Source organism: Adiantum capillus-veneris, chromosome 6 (genome assembly GCF_014529385.1).
Source record: "Adiantum capillus-veneris isolate H3 chromosome 6, ASM1452938v2, whole genome shotgun sequence".
NCBI classification, from domain to species: Eukaryota; Viridiplantae; Streptophyta; class Polypodiopsida; order Polypodiales; family Pteridaceae; genus Adiantum; species Adiantum capillus-veneris.
In genome coordinates this window covers 10,910,264-10,931,477 of record NC_140936.1, presented here as the reverse complement: position 1 = coordinate 10,931,477, position 21,214 = coordinate 10,910,264, and the positions used below count along the sequence as shown (strand labels likewise).

Sequence of the window (21,214 nt, the reverse complement as noted above, 5' to 3'; positions counted from 1 at the left end):
GAGATGAGATGCCACTACGGCCAATGATAGGAGCAAGAGCATTTGCAAAATGGGGCATTGATTTTGTGGGACCTATCTCATCCTCTGCATATCGCACCCATACCCAATATATCATTGTGGCTACGGACTATCTCACAAAATGGGTCGAAGCCAAGGCAACGCAAAAAGCAGATGCACGCACCACTGCACAATTTTTGTATGAGAATGTTTTTGTATGATACGGGTTGCCAATAGAAATTGTCAGTGATCGTGGAACACATTTTCTTAATGAAGTCATTGAATATCTGCTAGAGGAATTCATGGTCATACATAAGAAATCTGCTCCATACCATCCATAGGCAAATGGACAAGCTGAGGCCACAAATAAAACATTATGCACGGTTCTAACTAAAATAGTGTCAGAATCAAGAACAGATTGGGATCAGCAGCTACACTCAACACTATGGGCATACAGGGTAGCTTACAAAACATTGATAGGAACAACACCGTACAACATGGTGTTTGGTCTAAATGCTATACTACCCATAGAGTTTTTAATTCCAACTCTACAAGTAGCAAAACGCTTAGAATGGACAGGACATGAGCTCTCTTCAAGAATTGATGATCTTGAAAAGCTAGATGAACTTCGCTTGAGAGCTGTAGCTTCAATCTATGCTAAAAAGAGAAGACAAAAAGAGTTTTTTGACAAACATGTGCGCACTAAAGAGTTCAAAACAGGTGATTATGTACTTGTTCATACTTTGAAGCAACATGCCAAGAAACTTAAAAAGCGAGGGATGGGACCATTTGTGATTAGTGATCTATCACAAAGTGGAGCTGTCAAGCTTGCTACATTAGCAGGTGAAGAAATGCCGAACTGGATTAGTGGATGTCGATTGAAGAAATATCATCTACCACTCACATAGGAGATGCTCTAACAAATTCATCAAGGAAAACAACGAATGAAGAAAAAACAACGAGTACGAGAGGAAGCTCAAGCAGAGGCAAAAGAAGACTTCTCCGACAACAACAACAAAGTGGAGCACCATTGCGAATCAATGCCATTCGACTAACGAAGTTGGATGAAGACACAGTGGAGCCAATAATTGCAGTCAAGGTGGGCAGCAATCAAGTTGAATCGATGGCATTGCTTGATTCTGGAGCTCAAGCAAATTTGATCTCTTACGGATTATACCAACAGCTAATCCACAAGTCAACTTCATCCTACTCCTCAAGTGCTGGAAAGTAGTACATCACACCCGTTGAAAACATTAGGATGGACTATATTGCATGTACAAATTCACCAATATATTTACCCACACAAATTCTATGTGGTGGAGGATGAAAGCACACAACACCCAATGATGTTGGGACAACCTTGGCAAAAAGAGTACAATGTACAGTAGATTGGAATGCAAATGCAGTCAAAATTCAACATGGACATGAACAACATGTGAAAGCCTTTACTCAGCAATATCGGAATAATCAGTTGCAAGCCATGCAATCACTGGAAAAAGAGCCAAAAGCAAAAATGCCACCAAAGAACAACATGATACCCGAGACCAACAATCAGGTAAAGGCCAACCATGCTAATTACAGACATACGAAGTCACCGGCCGCAATGCAAAAGTCTAGGTTACCAAAACAACCGAAGCAAGTATGGATGCGGAAGGATACAAATGACATGGCAGACAAACAACAACGCAACAAAAGAATTCCAACGAGGCAGATAGTTCAACCAAAAACCAAGAGCATAAAACAGATATGGATCCCAAAGAAAATGCTTAGCCATAACCCAAATGTCACTCGCATTTGGATACCAAAACAAAAGCAAAAGGAACTCCCTTCAGTACAAGCAACAACGGAAGGCAGACAACTGCATTTGAAAAAGGACAACCGACTTATGTGGATGCCAATCAGCAACAAACCAGTGGAAACAAAGGAAGTACCAAAACATCTACAAAAACAAGCTATCAATGGAAAGCAAAGGAAATATCGTCCACGGCCATTCCGGCCAAGCCAATCCTCTCCATAGAAACAGCTACGGCTCTATCAACAGTGTCGGCAAAGCAATTGCCTTTTGCAAAAAAGACAATTAAACAGAGAGCAGTAGAGTTACAGCTGTTACTTGCAAAGAAAACAGGAAACCTCGACGGCGAATGCCAATAATTTGTTTATTCCCTTCTCTTGCACATCATTAATTTTTCCATGCATTGACCGAGTATGCATAAAATAGGGCCACATTAATCGGCCAAGCATTAGCACAACTTTTTCAACCTATGCACGGCACATACTCCAAGGCGATACCTTGTCGTCCGGGAGGACTCCGGCTAGGAGGGGGGGAGGCATTCTCAAATGCGGAACCAATAGCAGAAAGAGCAAAAAAGGGCATGATTTTTTACTATTTTAAGGATTGTTGTTTGATTGCGAAATTTTCTGGAGTAACCCAAGTACATATGCCCTTATATAGCATGTATCTATAGGTATACGGGGCTAAACGCCAAATCAAGCCCCTAGATGTGTGTATTATGCCCTTATATAGCATGTAATTTTTCGGGCTAAACGAGCCAATATTCAAGCCCCTAGATGTGTGTATATAAGTAGAAATAATTTTTCGGGCAAAATATTTTCCGGCATGTGAGTGTATATAATGTTTTGCGGTGATGATTGTGATTTATTATGATTTTTGGGAATTTTTCGGGTTTGATTTGCTATTTTCCTTTTAATTTTGCTAATTTTTGGCAGAAAAACTTCAAAAATACAAAAAGAAGGTGAAAAACGGTCGTAAGGAAAAACAAAAAATATGGGGATGATCAGTGACTATAGGACAACCTATGGTACAGTGGGGGTGCAATTATGAGATTGGAGCAGAAAGCGTGTTTTGGCCATGTTTTGACCAAAATGCCAAATTTCTGGTAAACAGAGCAAATGGAGTCCAAATCAAGAAATTTTTGAGCCTAAACCGCATCTCGCAAGAAGATAGGAGCACATGTCAAATTTCATGAAAAGTGGTTCGGGGACCTCTATTATAAGAAATTTTCACCTCATTTTTAGCTCATTCTCACTATTGACTTTGTGAAGAGAGCTTCTGCCACCTAGAGCGGACGGACCTTCCAGCAGCTTCTACGACGCGCACTACTACCCGACGAGCTCCAGACATCAGAGGTAGGCTCACCATTTTGAGCTTTTCGCGCATGTTTGTCGTTTTGTCGCGAAAACTAGCGTAGGGGTCACACACAAAGCGGGCGGTAGAGACCTACAAGTAGAGACGACGACCTAATGGCTAACCCAAAAGCAACAAGACTTCATCGGCAGCTTACCCTAGCCTAGGAGACCAGTCCTGGACGACCAAAGGAAGTAGAAAACCATCGGGAAAAACCCTAATTCCTAGAAACCCGCAAGAGGCCACCAAATGGGAAATCGGCGAAACGGCAACCAAATGCTACCAAAATTCATGGGGAGGAGCATCTCGACATGCTCGACAAGTCTATGTGACCCGCATGACCAAAAAGTGATCCGAGGCGGCATTAAACTTGAGAAACGGCATCAGACACACAAAGCGTCAAATTGCTCTTGCAGCCAAACCGCAAGCCCGTTTGCCACCAAACTTCACGAGCGGCTTTCCTAAACCATCAACAACCAAGTCCTATGGTGGTAGACCACCACAAATCATCGAAGGTATGTAAACGCCAGCCGGGTGCTTCTAAGAGCGACAAATTGCCAAATGAAGCTCTGGTGAAGCCAAAGTCGACAAAAACCATACGGCAAGGATCCCCAGGGGATCAAGAAGCTATGGAGACCAACATCAAGAAATTTCATCGCCAAAAAGCACTCCAAAAGTCAGAAGACGGCTCGGAGGCTCTGAAGTCCACACAGGGAGTTATTCTCTATCCATTTGACTTTTTTGTTGAAATTAGGCTTAAAAGGGACTCAGGGGGACCAAGGGCAGGCACTAGGAGCACAATCCATGAAAAAATCATCAGAAGACATTGTACGTGTAGGATGTCTCAAGGGCATTTATGGGCACAGACTCCAACATTTTTCATGATACAAATTTTTTGAATGACCTTCACATGCTATCCACCCAAGTCTCATCACCTTTGGACCAAAATTGACCTCATATGCATGAAAAAACGCAAAGTTAGGGCATAGAGGCAATAATGGACCATAGACCTAACAAATCTTATCCAAATCACATGAAACTTGCACAACACATCAACAACCAATCTGTGTGGTCAGAAGCAAAAATTGGTGAAGTGGACATCCTACGCGTAGGATGTCTATTTGACTTTTTTGGCCTACAGAGGATGTTTGTTCATTCCAGATTCCAATCACCTCATCATCAGGAGCTCATATATCAATTTTGAAGCCATTCTCATCATTTTTGACCCCCAACACCTTCAAGATACACTTTTGGAGCCGAAAAACAAGCAACAATCCTTGTCCAAATCCAAATCCAAGAGTATAGCCATGTTCCATAGGCCAAGAACTACCCACATAACAAATTTCATGTCATTTTGATGAAATAGACATCCTACGCGTAGGATGTCTCCAACATAATTTAGGCCTTCTATTCAAAGACTGACATCATGGCAGCCAAGACCATGGTGCAATGAGCCCATATACCAATTTTCAACCCATTTGGACCTCAATTGCTATCTATGATGGACTTTCTATCCAATTTGTGACCTGAAGCCTGAATCAGCCCAAAAATCCACTTTCTGATACTCAAATCCAAATCTAGACATGTAGCCATGTTCCATGAGCCATGCACTACCAGCATGCCAAGTATGAACCAATTCTGATGAAAAAGATATCCTACGCGTAGGATGTCTAAATGGAAAATTTTGGCCAAATTTGCACTATGAGCACATGCACAGCTTCGCAAGTTCGTTTTAAGCTTTATTTTCAATTTTCAAGTCATTTGGAAAGTTAAAACTCAGTTTTTCAGCTAATATGGAAAAAACGATAACTTCGGACTACTGAGTGCAACAGGATCTATGGCAGCCGCGAAGTCACCGGCAAAGAAGAAAAGAATGACCATCAAGGACTACCTAGAAGAAGTGGAGCCCTTCGTCATACCAGAAGGAACACTAAAGCCCACCAGCACATGGATCCAAGAAGATCTGTTAGAGTCCAACGACCTAAAGATCTACCAAGGAGTGTTCAAAGACACTGAAGGCAATGTGATCGAGCTACCAATGCTGCCACGAGAACTCAATGAGTTCGTAAGAAGCAAGATGGCCGGGTACTTGGAGAAGATTGATCTCCACAACTACTTTGAAGCAATACCGGCAGGGGTGGACATAAAGAGAGTCTGGGAGTTTGTGACAACCATCAAAGAAGATGGAGTGGCCAAAGTAATAGATCTACAAGGCAGGCCAGAAACGGAAATAATCATCACTGAGCAAGTTGTAGCAGATGCACTAGACCTCTCCAACAAGGGGGATAGTGTACCAAAAAGGAGGGATGGGGTTAAGGTGTACAATGAGAAGAAAGCAAACTACACCTTTGAAGATATTGCCAACCCAAGAGTGGCAATCATGAGCCAGTTGTACAACCAATACTTCCACATGTGTACGAAGACGCCACAGAAGTATAGAATGCCGCCAGGTGCAATTGCCACGACATTCACTTGGGCAATGACGAAAGGCACCCCAAAGATAATCAATTATGCAGCGTATATACATGACAACCTAGTAAAGATGGGTAACAAGAAGCCAACATATATTGTGCCAAGAGAACTAATCACAAAGGTGATTTATGGGGCATTGCACGTAAAAGGAAGATGGCATGACCCCCCGTCCCAGAATGACTGGCTGAGGCTAAAAGAAGACAAAGAGGATGAGCCACAAACAGCACCAAGGGTGGCTACAAGACTGAAAAGACGGCTAGAGCCTGTTCAAGAGGAGCAGCCAGAGCAAAAGAAAGCAAAGAAGGAATTTGCCCAAGTGCCTGCAAAAGAAACAAGGTCACAAAAAGCGGCAAGATTAGAGAGGCTAATGGAGAGCTTCAGAGCAGAGAGAGCCCTTAAAGGTGATCTGAGTGAACTCTGGAAGCCATCTCTAGAGTCAATGTCGGGATCATCCCGAAGAGTGCAAAGGGACAGATTCGAGGATTATATCAAGAATTTTGAGATTCTTGATGCCGCATCAGAGAATATACCGCATGTCCCTTTCACAGAGGAAGAAGTGGAGCAAATACGGCAGAAACTGCTACATGAGCAAGAGAGCCAAGAGAGAGAAAGAAAAACTAAAGCAAACAGAGATTTAAAGGGCAAGCCTACATCTCTACCGGCCAGCCCTAAACCCAGCCCACCGCCCTCACCACCTCCTAGAAGAGAAAGAGGTTGAAGACAAGCCAGAAGAACGGAAAGAGGCCAAGCAAGAGCAGAGCCAGGAGCCGGAGCCAAAAGAAGAGGCTAAGCCTCGAAGTGAGCAACAAGAGTCAGATGATTCTTATCACACATTTTACGACCTGCTAGCTGCAGGATACACGAAGGAAGAAGCCACTACATTCGCATTCGACTTGGCGAGCACAGGGCCTAAAGAACAAATGCAAGGCCTCAGGCTAGTGGAATTAAAAGAAATTGCCACAGATATAGTGGATCTGCACCCACCCTCCAATGACTAGGATGTGGTGATGACGAAGCTAATCGGGTTGAGAGCCCAGTACATGGCTTCGGAAAGCGAGATGGTAGCTCTCCGGGCCACTGAAAGATCAGACCATCCAGAGGATGCGAGCATCACCTGCCAGAGTCAGAGCTACTAGCTTGACTCACATCACTACGAAGAGTCAACTCTATGAAGAACACATGCAAGAACTTCAGAAGGAGCTGACTCTAGAGAAAAAGCAGAGATTGATGATGGCAGAGGGGTCTATCGTCATGCTAACAAGAATGGAAGAAGGCCAAAAAGCCCTGCAAGAGGAAGTAGAAAGTATGAAAAGAAAGCTCGAGGAGGCGGAGAGAATAAACGCCGAATTAAATGACCTCCTCGTGAATATGGGCAAAGAAGCAGAAACAAAAAAACAAAAACTCCTACGGCAGATAGAGGAATTGAAAGGACAGCAAGCAGGAGAGCAAGAGGGCACAGGGCCAGCAGCCAATGAGGGCATCGATTTAGAGAATGTGGCAGATCCGATGGACATGCCTATGCAAGAGGAAATCCTAGAAGGATCCTCTCAAGAGCCACAGGACCTAACACAGGAAGAGGAAGAAAAGTTGCGTAAAGCAATACAGGTGGAGATCAGAGAGACATCAAAGGAAGCCCTGGAATGGGAGCATAGGGTTTTCAAGTCTATGACCATTCAGAAGATCGACACCAGCAACCTCAGGCGCGAATGGCTTCAACCCTCTCTCCCATATCCATTGCTGAAATATGAAGCAGCCACCATCAACAAGCGGATAAGAGAAGAGCCGACCGTACCAGATACCTCACAACCAGAAGGGGTCAAGCTAATTGTTGATTCTCAGTCAAAATGGAGGAAGGCCTGGCTCACAAAGTACCCACAATACCTATTCCACTTGGTAGAGGCACCGAAAAATATCAGAGACAACCTCAGCTTTTGTCCTCTACCAAGGATCAGGACGTGGAAAGCGCAGCAGATCTTGCAAAGGAGCCAACCCACTTGGCTGAATTACCCTAAGTTGTCGGGTTTGAAGGCAGGTGAGAGAATAAGTGTCCAATACATGGTGAAAACCCTAACGGGCGCCATCAAATTGTTCACTGGCTCACCTGACCTTACATGCATCATGATGAAGAAAATCTGCAAAACCCTCTTAGCAGTATTTGAGACTTTCAAGCCAGGCCAGGTGACAGACAATATCTTTTTCTTCCAAGATACTTACAGATGCGCTTATGATCTGTCTGGTCAGCCTTCCAAGGAGGTGATACATGCAATGTATCAGAGGATAATGTTTCTACCATCCTATCACCTCCAGGCCTTTGAAGAAGCGTTCTACACAGGCTTCTTCACAATAAACACAGATATTTTTGGCCCAACAATGATGAACCTGCATGCAAGATACGAATCACTAATCAAGATGCGCGAGACCATACGATGAAGCAACGATCAGCGGCCATGTCGAGGACGACATGAGCAAGGAGGGGGGGAGCGTTAGAAGCTGGACACACCCCACGGCAACTAACTACTCGGAAGATTATTATTTTTGTAATTATTCATTCATTGAGGAAAACCTGATTTTTCACCTTGTAAATATTGGGACTTAGAGAAGTTTCCAGATTGTATCCCAGTTTTGATAGTTAAATTGAGTAGTTGGTTGATTTTGGAACTTTAGGGTTTGAGAATTGTAAGGTATATATACCACTTTTTGACCTTAATGAAAAACCTTTTTGTCATTTTAAAAAAACAAGTTTTGAAGTCTGTGAGTGAGCGTACTATGTACGAGAGAGAGTGTGAGTTTCATCTTGACACTACGTGTGCACTGATGGTTGGAATCGAGTGCGGAGAAGTGCAGCGTGTTGCCCACGACGAGAGCTACGCGCCGATACCTACATTGCACGCGTACGGTCCGATTTTCGAGCTTCATCTCGTGTTTGGGTAAGCATAGGTTGTCTGATTTTGCATTGCAGCATATCCACGCATTCACATTGAGTAGAGTTACACATTAGGCACTTTAGATTTCGAAAACGGAGACCTGCAGATTTCGGCCAGACATCCTACGTGATTTTGCACCGGGTGTTTTGGATTGGGGTTTTGGTTCATAAACCTTAGGGAGAGCGACCTATTGGTGTTAGTACGGTTTCCTTCAAGTTCTATGGTGTTTCGAAATTGTTTGATGGGTGTTCGGCTCTAGAAAGCGTTGTAGAAAGTTTCCTCTTATGCAATCTTGAAGGCTGTGACTTAGACAATTGGTAGAGACCTTTGTAGGAATTAGTTAGGAGTCGGTCGAGTGTCGGTTGACACCTTATGCTTGCTTCCACGCGCCTGTGGGTCGAGCTTCGTCCTTAGCTGACATTATATGTTAGGTGAGTTCTCGTTGTGCTGACGTCCGTCGCGGCGTATCCGTCCAACAGTCACCAACACCTACCTACTCATTACTCTAATTTGGGTGATCTTTGGTGAGCATCAATAGGTTGACAAATACTTCGGGCAAGCTTGTTGAGTTGAATCTGCTCAAAAATTTGTTTTGGGCTCATTTTGGCCTCCGTTTCCACTACAGGCAATAATGTGCATGCAATTTTGTCCTTTCGTGCAAAATTTTTGTTAGTGCAATTTTTTGCAAAACAAGTCCCTTACATTCATTTTTGGGTTGTGCTATATAGCACTTGTTGGTCCTACTTCATTTTTCCTCTTTTCGGGCCATTTTCACATTAGGTGCAATCACTCACCATGGCTGACTACAACACAGATGTTTCGAGATATTTGCTGCTGATGATAAATTGGATGGGGATAACTACCCGATGTGCGTTTACATGATGACACATGTTCTTGTGTCAAAGGGCGTTCGGGATGTTGTACAGGGGATTGATGTACGTTCGCCTTCTATGGATACAGGCTCTGTTGAGGATGTTGCAAGTTCTGGTGGAAGGTCTGTTGCTGCTAGAGTTGTTTTGCCTACGACTTAGCAGTCTCCTTGGGATGTTAGAGATGCACAGGCTCATGCATTGATTGCAATATCTGTGAAGAGCACTATTACCCCTCGGATTTGCTCAACTAAATCAGCAAAACATGTGTCGCATATTCTGGATGGTCTTTATGCAAGTTGCAATGAGGCTAAAATTGCATTGTTGTGTAAAGATGGAGTTGAAGATTATGCATGAGGAAGATGACATGGACATTTTCCTTGCTGGTATCAAGGATATTAATGAGAAACTTATTTTTGCAGGCAAAGTTATTTCTTATAGCTCACTTGTGTGGACTATTCTTGATGCATTGCCAGATTCTTACTAAACATTTTCTAGTACTTGGAGACTTTGTTGAAATTAGGGTTGTAGAGAAACTCACACAGCTTGGAGAAGATGAAGGAAGCTCAAGGCACACAGTAGAGAGAGTGTTACTTAGTGTGAAATGAAAGATAGATAGCCCTAGAGTGATGGGCGTATATACAATGCTCGGGGGGAAAAACCTCCTAAAGAGGGAAAAAAATGCCCCGGCGGTCCTAGTGTGTTCACACACATCACTACCACATGTATATGGTAACAAATTGACCCTAGAGTGATGCGGTGAACGAGAGCTGGCACATGAGTTAAGGTTGAGGACATGATCAGTCCACAAAGGGAAGTAAGCCCAAAGCTTTGCGGAAAGCTTCAAGTTTCTCATGAGACAATGCCTTTGTGAAAAGATCTGCAAGGTTGTCCTGTGTTGGCACATAACCCAAGATGATCTCTCCTGCTTAAAGCCTCTCCTTGACATAGTGGTAAGGCACCTCAATGTGCTTTGTGCGAGCATGAAAAAATGGGTTTCTCGCAACTACCAATGCGCTCTAACTGTCACTGTAGATAGTGTTGGCAGTGTCCTGTCCAACACCCAAATCAGCCATAAGGCTTATGAGGCATACACACTCAATCGTAGCTGTGAAGACTGCCCTGTACTCAGCCTCACAACTCAAAGTGGCCACAGTAGGTTGCTTCTTGCTCAACCATGATATACATGAACTGCCAAGCATGAAACAAAAACCACTTGTGGACACTCGTGTGTCAAAACAACCAGCCTAATGTGAGTTCGAAAAAGCACGTAACTCTGCCGACAATGATCCCCCCTTGGGAATAAAACAAGCCAAGATGTAAAGTGCCACTAAGGTAGCAAAAAATCCTCCTGATATCCTGCCAATGCTTAGACCCTAGGCTATGCATAAATTTGCTGACCTGTGAGACTGCAAACTGAATATCTGGCCTCGTGTTGCATACATAAATGAGGCATCCAACAACAGTTTGGTAAAGAGTGACATTTGTTGGATCACCAGCATCATGTAGACTCAATTTCAAACCTGTTTCCATGGGAGTGGAAACAGGTTTCATGGAAACAAGTTTGCAATCCTCAAGTCCAAACTTACATAGCAATGTCTCTATGTAACTTTTCTGACACAAGGCAATACCCCATCACATTGCTTAAACTGTATGCCCAAGTAATGATGCAACAACCCCAAATCTTTCATCTTGAAAGTAGCATTTAAATCAACCTTATATTCAACAATATGTCTCTCATTTGGTCCAGTGATCAGCAAATCATCTACATAAAGAACCACAATGAGAAGTACATCACCCTCACGCTTTACATACAATGTGTTTTCTGCTGGGCTGTTATGAAAGCCTTGTTTGACCAGATGAGTGTCATCTTTCTCATACCAAGCACAAGGAGATTGCTTCAATCCATAGAAAGCCTTGTTACATTTGCACACTTTGTCCTCTTGTCCTTTCTTGACAAAACCACGAGGCTGCGTTACATAAAGTTCCTCAAATATGTCACCATTCAAGAAAGCAGTAACAATGTCTGATTGATGTACATCCCAACCAAAATGAGCTGCCAATGCACATAGAAAATACACAGTAGTCATACGACAAGTGGGAGCAAAAGTCTCTTCATAATCTATGCCTTTTTGTCGTGCATAACCCTTTGCAACAAGTCGAGCCTTATGGTGATCGATCTCACCATCCGGCTTGCATTTCAACTTGTAAACCCACTTCGTACCAATGGACTTTTTTCCAGGATGCAAATCACATAAAGTCCATGTGTCACTTTTTATAAGTGCATCATATTCTAATTGCATGGCAGCCATCCAATTTTTTGAATTATGTGCTTCATCAAAAGACAGAGGTTCCTCAACATCATATAAGCTAGACATAGCCAATGCATAACAATTTGATGCATAAGATGCATGGCGATTGCCTGAACGAGTACGACTAGACAAAGGTGCATCCAATTTACTGTCACGCAAAGTGTGCACCAGCCATTTTGGCATACCTCTAGCCTGCTCATTTTCAGCCCTTTCCTCATCAAGTACATCATGTACATGTGCATCAGTAAATAGGCTGATCTATAACATTTTCGAAAACCCCAATAGGCTATACATTTGCCTCATTGGAATTTACATTCGAACTTCTACCACTGAAAAGAGGCAACAAAGTGTCATAAATGTCCTGTGAGGTTACATTATTGTCTCTAATACATGACAACAAGGGTTGAACAGAATCTTCCACAAACATTACATCACGTGAAACCAAAATACGCTTTGTTTGTGGATGATACAACCTGTAACCTTTGCTTCCAACACTATAACCAACAAAAATACATTTGACAGCCTTATCATGCAATTTTCTGTGCTGCACTTGTGGCACTAAACCATAAGCCAAACAGCGAAAAACACAGATGTGCTCAATAGATGGCATTCTATCATGCCATGCTTCATATGGAGTCATAGACTACAACGCTTTTGTGGGACACCTGTTGAGTACATAAGTGGCACACATGACAGCCTTGAGCCAAAACGAATGTGGCAAAGCTCGACTCTTGACCATACAACATGCCATTTCCATAAGTGACCTATTTTTCCTCTCAGCTACACCATTTTGCAAAGGCGTATAAGGCACTGTACATTGGTTTTTTATCCCACGACTAGCCAGAAATGCATTAAATTCATGAGACATTTACTCCCCCCCTCGATCAGAACGGAGGGTGCCTATAGTACATTTCGAGACATTTTCAGCAATAGCCAGAAATTGTTTGAAGCACATAAAAACTTCGGACTTTGCTTTAAGCGGAACTACCCATGCATGCCTAGAGTAATCATCAATGGAAGTCACGAAGTACAGGTAATTGCCCAAGGACGGAGTTTGCATGGGCCCACAAACATCACTATGCACAAGCTGCAACCTGCGTGTGGCCCTAACTGAACCATCCTTTGAAAACTTAGAACGCTGCATTTTACCCAAAATACAACCTTCACAAACATGTTTGACAGGTGCTTCAAGAGGCGGCAAAGAAGAAACCATATCAGATTTCTGCAAACGCAGCAAACTGGTAAAATTTAAATGTCCACAACGTGCATGCCACAGTTTTGCATCTGAAACAGCCCTTGAATCTGCAACTGCATTTGCAAAATCTTGTCCACACTTCTCATACAAAATGAGCTTATACAGCCCACGGCACAAAAGGCCAGATGCAACAATTTCATCACCAAAACTGAGATCATGAACTTTACATCTATCATCCACAAATTTGACTGCAAGTCCAAGTCTAGCAAGTGCAGATACATACAAAAGATTCTTCTTGACCCAGGTACATAAAGTGCATCAACAAGTGTGAAAGAACTGCCATTTGCAGCAGTAAGCACAATCTTTCCAACTCCCTGAACCGGATAAGAGGCATTGTTGGCACAAATGATTGAATTCCCATGAGGGACAAACTCAAGGAGAGGTGAACAATTCATGATCTGAGGTAATGTGCTTTGTGGCACCACTGTCGAAATACCACACATGTGAATCTACAGCAACTGACAAGCATGCATCATGGACAGCAGGATTGTAAGTGCACTCTACACTAAAAGCCCATTCTGCATCAACATCAACATCACAGTCTCCTTTCACAGAAGACTCAACAATGGCTGCATTTGTAGTGGAACCAGCATTTACAGTGGAACCACCCTCTTTCTTCTTAGCCTCTTTGGCCTTCAACTTAGGACACTGCTTGATCAAGTGATCATTAGCTTCACAATATTGGAAACGCATCTTCTTTTTGCCCTTATCACCAGAATTGCCAGACGAAATGCTGCCAGCAAAAGCATTGGGAACAGAAGTTTTGCCACTTGCAGCAGAACCATAAGAAGTGGCTGCATTGCTATTACCACCCTTTCTTTGAGAAGCAATAAAAGCCTTTTCAATTGCACGCTGTCTAGTCCTGTTTTTTTTGGAAAGTGACTCTTGCAACAGCAATGTGCATAATGCATCAAACTTGACAACTTCAGGATTTCCTTGGGTCATAAGTCTCCAAGTATTAGCAAAAGTCTGGTAAGAATCTGGTAAGGCATCAAGAGCAGTCTGCACAAGTGAACTGTCTGAAATGACTTCACCTGCAGAAATAAGTTGCTCATTGATATCCTTGACACCAGCAAGAAAAGTGTCCATATCATTTTCCTCATGCATAATCTTCGACTCTAGCTCTTTACGTAGCAAAGCAATTTTAGCCTCATTGCGACTTGCATAAAGACCAGCCAAAATATCCCAAGCATGTTTTGTACATTTTGTTGAATGAATGTGAGGAACAATGGTGCACTTCACAAACAACGCAATCAATGCATGAGCCTGCGCATCCTTTGCATCCCAACAAGATTGTTCTGTCGTAGGCAAAACAACTCTAATTGCGGCAATTCTTACAGCAAGACCTGCAACATCCTCAACATCGCCACCCACATCCTTAGAACCAGGACATACATCAATGCCCTGCACAATATTCCAGACGCCCTTTGACACAAGAACATGTTGCATCATGTAAGCCCACATAGGGTAATTGATCTGTTCTCAGCAGCAAACATCTTGAACACATCTGTGCTGTTGTCAGCCATGGTAAATGTTGCACCTGATGTGAAAACTGCCTGAAAAGAGGAGAAATGAAGTGGGAACAACACGTGCTACAAAGCACAAACCGTAGAAGATTGTAAGGCACCTGTTATGAAAAAAACAGCAGTGACAAAAATTCTGCACAAAATGACAAAATAGCCTGTGCAGTACTGCATGTAATGGAATCGGAGGCCGAAATGAGCCCGAATCAAAAATCTGAGCAAACTAAGCTCTTCGAGTTCTCCCAAAAATTTTGTTGACCTGTGTACGCTCGCCAAAGCTCACAAAAATTGGAAAAAATGAGCAGGTGTGTGCTGGAGCTGCTGACGCGACTAGGCCCGGGAGGACGGCACCTGCTCTAATACCAATTGTTGGAATTAGGGTTGCAGAGAAACGCACACAGCTTGGAGAAGACGAAGGAAGCTCAAGGCACACAATAGAGAGAGTGTTACTTAGTGTGCAATGGAAAGATAGATAGCCCTAGAGTGATGGGCGTATATACAATGCTCGGCGGGGAAAACCTCCTAAAGAGGGAAAAAATGCCCCGGTGGTCCTAGTGTGTTCACACACATCACTACCACATGTATATGGTAACAGACTTATGGCCCAAGGCAACCCTCAAACTGTCAATTTTGATGCATTATGCACATTGCTGTTACAAGAGTCACTTTCAAGAAAGAATAGGGCTAAACAACGTGCAACTGAACAAGCTTTTGTTGCTGCTCAAAGAAAAGGTGGTAACAGCAATGTAGCCACTTCTCACGGTTCTTTAGTAATAGCAAATTGCTTGTTCCTAATGCTTCTATTGGCCGCATCTCGACTAAGAATTCTGGTGAAAAAGGCAAAAGAAGATGCATTGCCATTATTGCAAGGCTAATGATCTCTTGATAAAGCAGTGTCCTAAATTGAAGGCAAAAGAGGCTAATTCTACTACAAGTGTATCTATTGTAGAATCTTCTGTGAAAGGAGATTTTGATGTTGATGTAGATGTAGAGTGGGCATTTAATGCAGAGTGCATGTTAACCTTCGCGGACACCCTATCACCTTCAACGAGCGCCTTATTATTTATTTGATTTAGTCATGGACCAGGCTTGTCGGTCCAATAGGTGTGTAGGTGATCGCCGATGAGAGGCGCACCACTTATCTTATTTTTACAGTAGTTTTGCAACGACAAGCCACTGTGGGCACCCATGTGTGAATGGGCCAAACTCTTATAAAAGGTCCATTTGACCTAAAAATCCTCATTCTTGAAGGTGCAAGATAAGAAGTGCTCTTGCTCCATCTCTGTCTCCTTCTCCTTCGTGTGCTCACGTGTGTGTATGCTTGGGGGGGGGGGGGGGGGGGGGGGGGGGGGGGGAGAGAGAGAGAGAGAGAGAGAGAGAGAGAGAGAGTGATCAAGCATTGGGACGGCGAGGCGCTTGAGCGCGGCATCGGTGGCGGCTCTTTCTTCTTTGCAGTACAAGATCCTTCACAATGGAAGCATTGAGCGGTGAGTGACACACCATTGTATCTTTGAGTTTGCTAGGATCTTCTAGTTGTGTGCTTGCAGCCTTTCGAGGCTTGCACATAGTGCACAGGCAACACGTGCGACAAAGTGCAATTTTTGGCGTCCTGGTCGGGGACTGCCTTGCACTAAGCTTGAGAAGCACTCAGTGCTACCTCAGGAAGCCTTCACTTCTGCCATTTTTGGTTTTTTGTTGAGTCGTGTCAGAATTGTTAAGTGGATGTAATGTGCAATTTTAGCAGGTTTTTGTAAGCTTTGTTAAGTGCTACGTGTACTTGTTTTTGTTAGATTTGTTAGATCTGTAATATGCATGTGTTAGCAGATCTCTTAGTTAATGTAAATCTGTAGCAGTAGACAGGTGAGTAGATTGAGTACTATGTGAGTGAGCAGTTTTGCTGTGTAGACAGTGTGCAGTAATTAGTGTAGACAGTGTGTAGTATAATATGATAGACAGTGTGTGAGCAGAGGTAATTTGTGTTAGCAGAGTAATTAGTGTTAATTAGCTCTGGTTAGCTGTAGACAGGTTAGACAGAGCTTTTAAGAGCTGTTGTGTGCGTGCCTGAAGTCGACGCCCATGTGGCAACATTATCCACATAAAAAATATTTTTTTTGAAAAAAACTCTAAAATATTGAGACCAAAAAGAAAATTTTTAAAATCTTATCTTAAAAGGAAGGATCCAAGCCCCAAGCCCGAGCCCAGGCCTCAGTCATCAATCTCATGATATACTATACACACTACTTTATATATGAAGATTAGGACCTCAAGTGACGGGAGAGCACGTGGGACAAGTTCCTCGAGTCCTCCACCATCCCCTTCACTCACCCTTTGGACTTACTAATTCTAGCCCTCTTCCCACCTAGGAAAATACTATTTTTAGGATTTTGATGGCTTTACGTAACCGAATTGGGGGTTGTAAAGCACGACACATTTCTCTAGCCAAGATTCTCGTTTTGAGCTATCACACGCCATATTCTGTGGCTTGGTTAGAAAAAAGGACCATAAAAACAAAAACATTGAGGGTAAATTTGGGTTGCAAACGCCCAAAAAACTAGGTGAGCGACCTTCACGGGCAGTCACCAATGCTTCTAGAGTGTTGAGGTCACATGCACCTATGCTCTGGTCATGTGCTAGAAGACGATCACATAGAGAGTGTCTCCATTTATGCAGGCACTCATTATTCATCCACCTTAGGCTCTAGGCCCTCAGTGGGAACTCAAGGTAGTACCACTCAAGACCCACATATTGCATCAAGTGACTCTTCCTTTGACTACGATGTCATGGAAGGTTACTTGATGCCTAATCTTGATAGTTCAAACCAAGACATGCATGCCATGGACCCACGGTCCAGGCCGAGCGTGCTTAGATGCTTGAAGGAGACTTTTAGTAGAGCCACTCGCTCCGAACATGGGCCTAGCGATGTGAATGAAGGGGGTGGGGAAGTAAATTAGCCATTCATGACCAACGTAGACCCCATGCTTCTGGAGAGTGTGCATGTGAATACTCCATTCAATGCACCCCTTGACTCTTCAGAGCTATTCCCCTATGAGTTTATATTACCTGATGGGAGAAGCCTTGCCAGAGTGCAAGAGGTTGAGCGATATATCATAGCAGCTACGGAAAAGGAAATCGAGAGCCTACGTAAGGTAAAGGAAAGAAGAGAGCTAAAAGCGAAAGCCCCTACGTCAACATCCATGATAGGTGAGCAATGCTTCTGAAGAGTGTGCATGTGAATACTCCATTCACTGCACCCCTTGACTCTTCAGAGCTATTCCCCTCTGAGGTTATATTACCTGATGGGAGAAGCCTTGCCAAAGTGCAAGAGGTTGAGTGATATATCATAGCAGCTAGGGAAAAGGAAATCAAGAGCCTACGTAAGGTAAAGCAAAGAAGAGAGTTAAAAGTGAAAGCCCCTATGTCAACATCCATGCTAGGTGAGCAATCGAGTGCTCCTGAATTAGCAACTACTAAAGGTCAACCCATAGAGAGTCACATTGCATCTAGTTCAAAGGACACCCCTAGCACCTCAATCCTAGATGGAGCGTTTCTAAATGAGAATTGGGAGTATGAACTACAAACGGAAACTCTAACCGACCTACGTAGGTCACACCTATCATGTGGGTTGGTTAGATGTCCTACAAATCCACAACGGGTGCTACTAGCGTAAAGGATCAACAACAAAGAGTTCGTGATGTCATCCATAGGATTATTGAGCTAGAGAGGCAAAACAAAGGGACCCACATGCCTTCAACGGGTCTCCTGAGATTCTTGGATACAAGGAAAGCAGCCAACCTTATCGCAATGGGAGACTCCTTCGATAAGTCCGATGGATCCTCCATATGTTGTTTCGCCAAGGGTCTCAGTACAATTTGAGCCCACAAGTGATAGCTTTACCTTTGTAAGTTTAGCTCATCTTTCTCTTTATGACACCATGGCTACCATGCCTACCCCAGTGATGGGCATGACAAAAAACACGCAATGGACCTCATTTGTTAGTAAAGCACCACTAGATGGTGGCCCAATGCCTACAACAATACCTATAAGTGTGTATCAATCATATGCACCTATAGGTCCTTGTACTCATGTAGCTCCTACCCCTCTCATTGTTTCAACAGCTTATGCTCCACAACCACAACATCCAAGCTCTTATTTCAATGGGACCATACCGGCTAGCATTAGTGTTGGGGTATAAAGCCCAATGTGGTCGCCCAGGTAAGTGGGCGGGCCGCCAGGTATGTACACATATTCTTTTGTAAAAACCTAATAAGAACTCACTATGCTCTACACATTACAGTAGAGCGAGTTCACCATATCATCGTGCTCTTCTTCTCGCACTCTCTCTCATGTCGCACTTCCGCTCGTACTCCTTCAACTGGTATCAGAGCTCAGATTGAGGCTCGGGGCAGCACTGCAGGAGTCTAGAGTCACCAACTCAGATTGGAGTGAAATTCGACAGGCGAAGACACGGCCCCAAATCCTGTGGACAACTCAGATTGGAGTGAAATTCGACAGGCGAAGACACGGTTCTCAGAATTTCATTCTGAGGTCATCTCGGCCACCGTTCGGCTTCGACAAAGGTCTGCGCATGCCATTTTTGACTACGTGGTCTCGACGGGTGCAGATTCGACTCTGCAAATTTGGGGTTTTCGGCCTACGACTGCAGGTGCTGAGGATATCGACACTCCCAGAGTGTTGATTTGTGGTTGTCTACACATCGAAGGACGGCTCACAGTTCTTGGAGACGTGTCACATACGACACGGGCACATCTACACACAGATTATAGGCGACATCCACTAGTTCATCAGGTAGCTTGTGTTTGCTTCTTGATATTCCATATTTGATCTTGACATTGCAGGTACTTCCACATGGGATGTATTGTCAGAGATGATGTATGTTTGTTGAGGGTTTGCTGGTTGTGAGTCACGCAGCAAACAACCGCCGCAACGGTTACAGCATACAGTGGGAAATTTGTGGATGTATGACTTTGTGGGAAGTCTATGTACTGTCAGATTTACTGCAGCCTTTGTTGAGGGTCGAGTGAGGTTTTATTGAGCTGGGGGATTCTCGAATGTTGAGATCCTTTCGGTGATATAGGTCTTGGAGCGATCCCTCGAGCACCCTTAAATAGGCAGCTAGGATGTATTGACTGTGAGTTAGACAGTTGGGATTGCATCTTTCCTTTACTACCGTTGAGGCATTGTCGCAGTCTATGCTTACAACACAGTGATAGGACAGTCAGAGACAGTACATGTGCAGGACAGGTTTACCCACAGCTTACAGTGTCAGAGAGACAAGGGTTTTTTGAGCTGTTTTTTGGTCTGTTTTTAGTACACCAGAGCCATTTTACAAAGGAGACTCTGCCAAAATTTATGCAAAATCTGAAGCTTTCTTGGTTCATTTGACAGGTTGATATTGGTTCAGAGGTCAGTTTACAAGGGAAACTCTGCCGAATTTTTCCCAGAAAAGTAAACTATTGTGAAGCATAGCTATGGCTGGATCACAAGACACTGCTCTTTACAATATCAAGAAGCTGGATGGAACCAATTTCCCATTGTGGAAGAAGCAGATTTGGCACGTGTTGGTACAAAAGAAGCAGATAAAACCTATAAAGCTCAAGGGGATAAAACCAAAAGATATGGACGAAGATGAATGGAGCGAAATGGATGAATTGGCACTTTCTACCATTATGCTGACTTTGGCAGAAAGCGTTTACTTCAATGTAGCAGACGAGATGTCGGCTTATCAAGCATGGTTAAAGCTGAGTGATCTTTATGAGAAGCAGAGTGCAGCTTCACAGGTATACTAGCTTAAGAAGCTTGTTGACTTGAAGATGAAAGAAGGGACACCTATGTCCAATCATCTGAATGAATTCAACACAATCTACAGTCAGTTGTCAGCTCAAGGTGTCAAGTTTGATGAACCTGTTAGAGCTATGTTCCTGTTGATCACATTGCCGAAAAGTTGGGACACTTTTCGCACAGCTTTGAGTAATTCTGCACCTCCAGATGGTTTAAACATAGCAGGTGTAGAAGGAAGTCTGCTTACTGAAGAAACCAATAGAAAGACAATGGACAAAGGCAAAGGAACAGCCTTAGTTGTCAGGGGAAGGACCAAAGAAAAGTACAAAGGTGGAAAGAGGAATCAGTCTCGTAGCAAGTCCCGCAGTGCTAAAGGCAAGAGTGACATAGAATGCTACCATTGTGGCAAGAAGGGTCACATGAAAAGAGACTGCAGAGAATGGAAAGCAGAAAAAGGCAAAGAGAAAGCTGAACACAATGGTGAGAAGAACAAGTCCTCAGTGAAGATTCAAGAAATAAATGTGACAAACACTGTTGCAGAGGATGACAGTCTAGTGTCAGGAGACATCTACTTCTTGAAGAATACAATGGACTCAGCTCTTCTTACAGCATCTGATGGAAATGCACTGAATGACTGGATTATAGACTCAGGGGCATCACTTCATGTGTCTCCAAACAAGGAGTGGTTTACCTCTTATGTGACCACTAAAGATCATGTTCGGCTAGGCAATGGGCAGACATGTGAGATCTTAGGTGTTGGAGATGTTCAATTGAAGTTTCAAAATGGCTCTTCTTTCACGCTGAAGAATGTGAGACATGTTCCCGCAATTACAAAGAGCTTGACCAGCACAGGTTTACTTGATGATGTTGGCTACGTCACCACTTTTGGACAGAACATGTGGAAGATATCCAAGGGTT

At 43.4% G+C, this 21,214-nt stretch overlaps 1 pseudogene; it reads left to right on the top strand.

The window, feature by feature from the left end:
* Positions 1-9,569, top strand: part of LOC147455144 (uncharacterized) — a 44,446-nt pseudogene extending 34,877 nt beyond the window's left edge.
* The last annotated feature ends 11,645 nt before the right edge of the window (positions 9,570-21,214 follow it).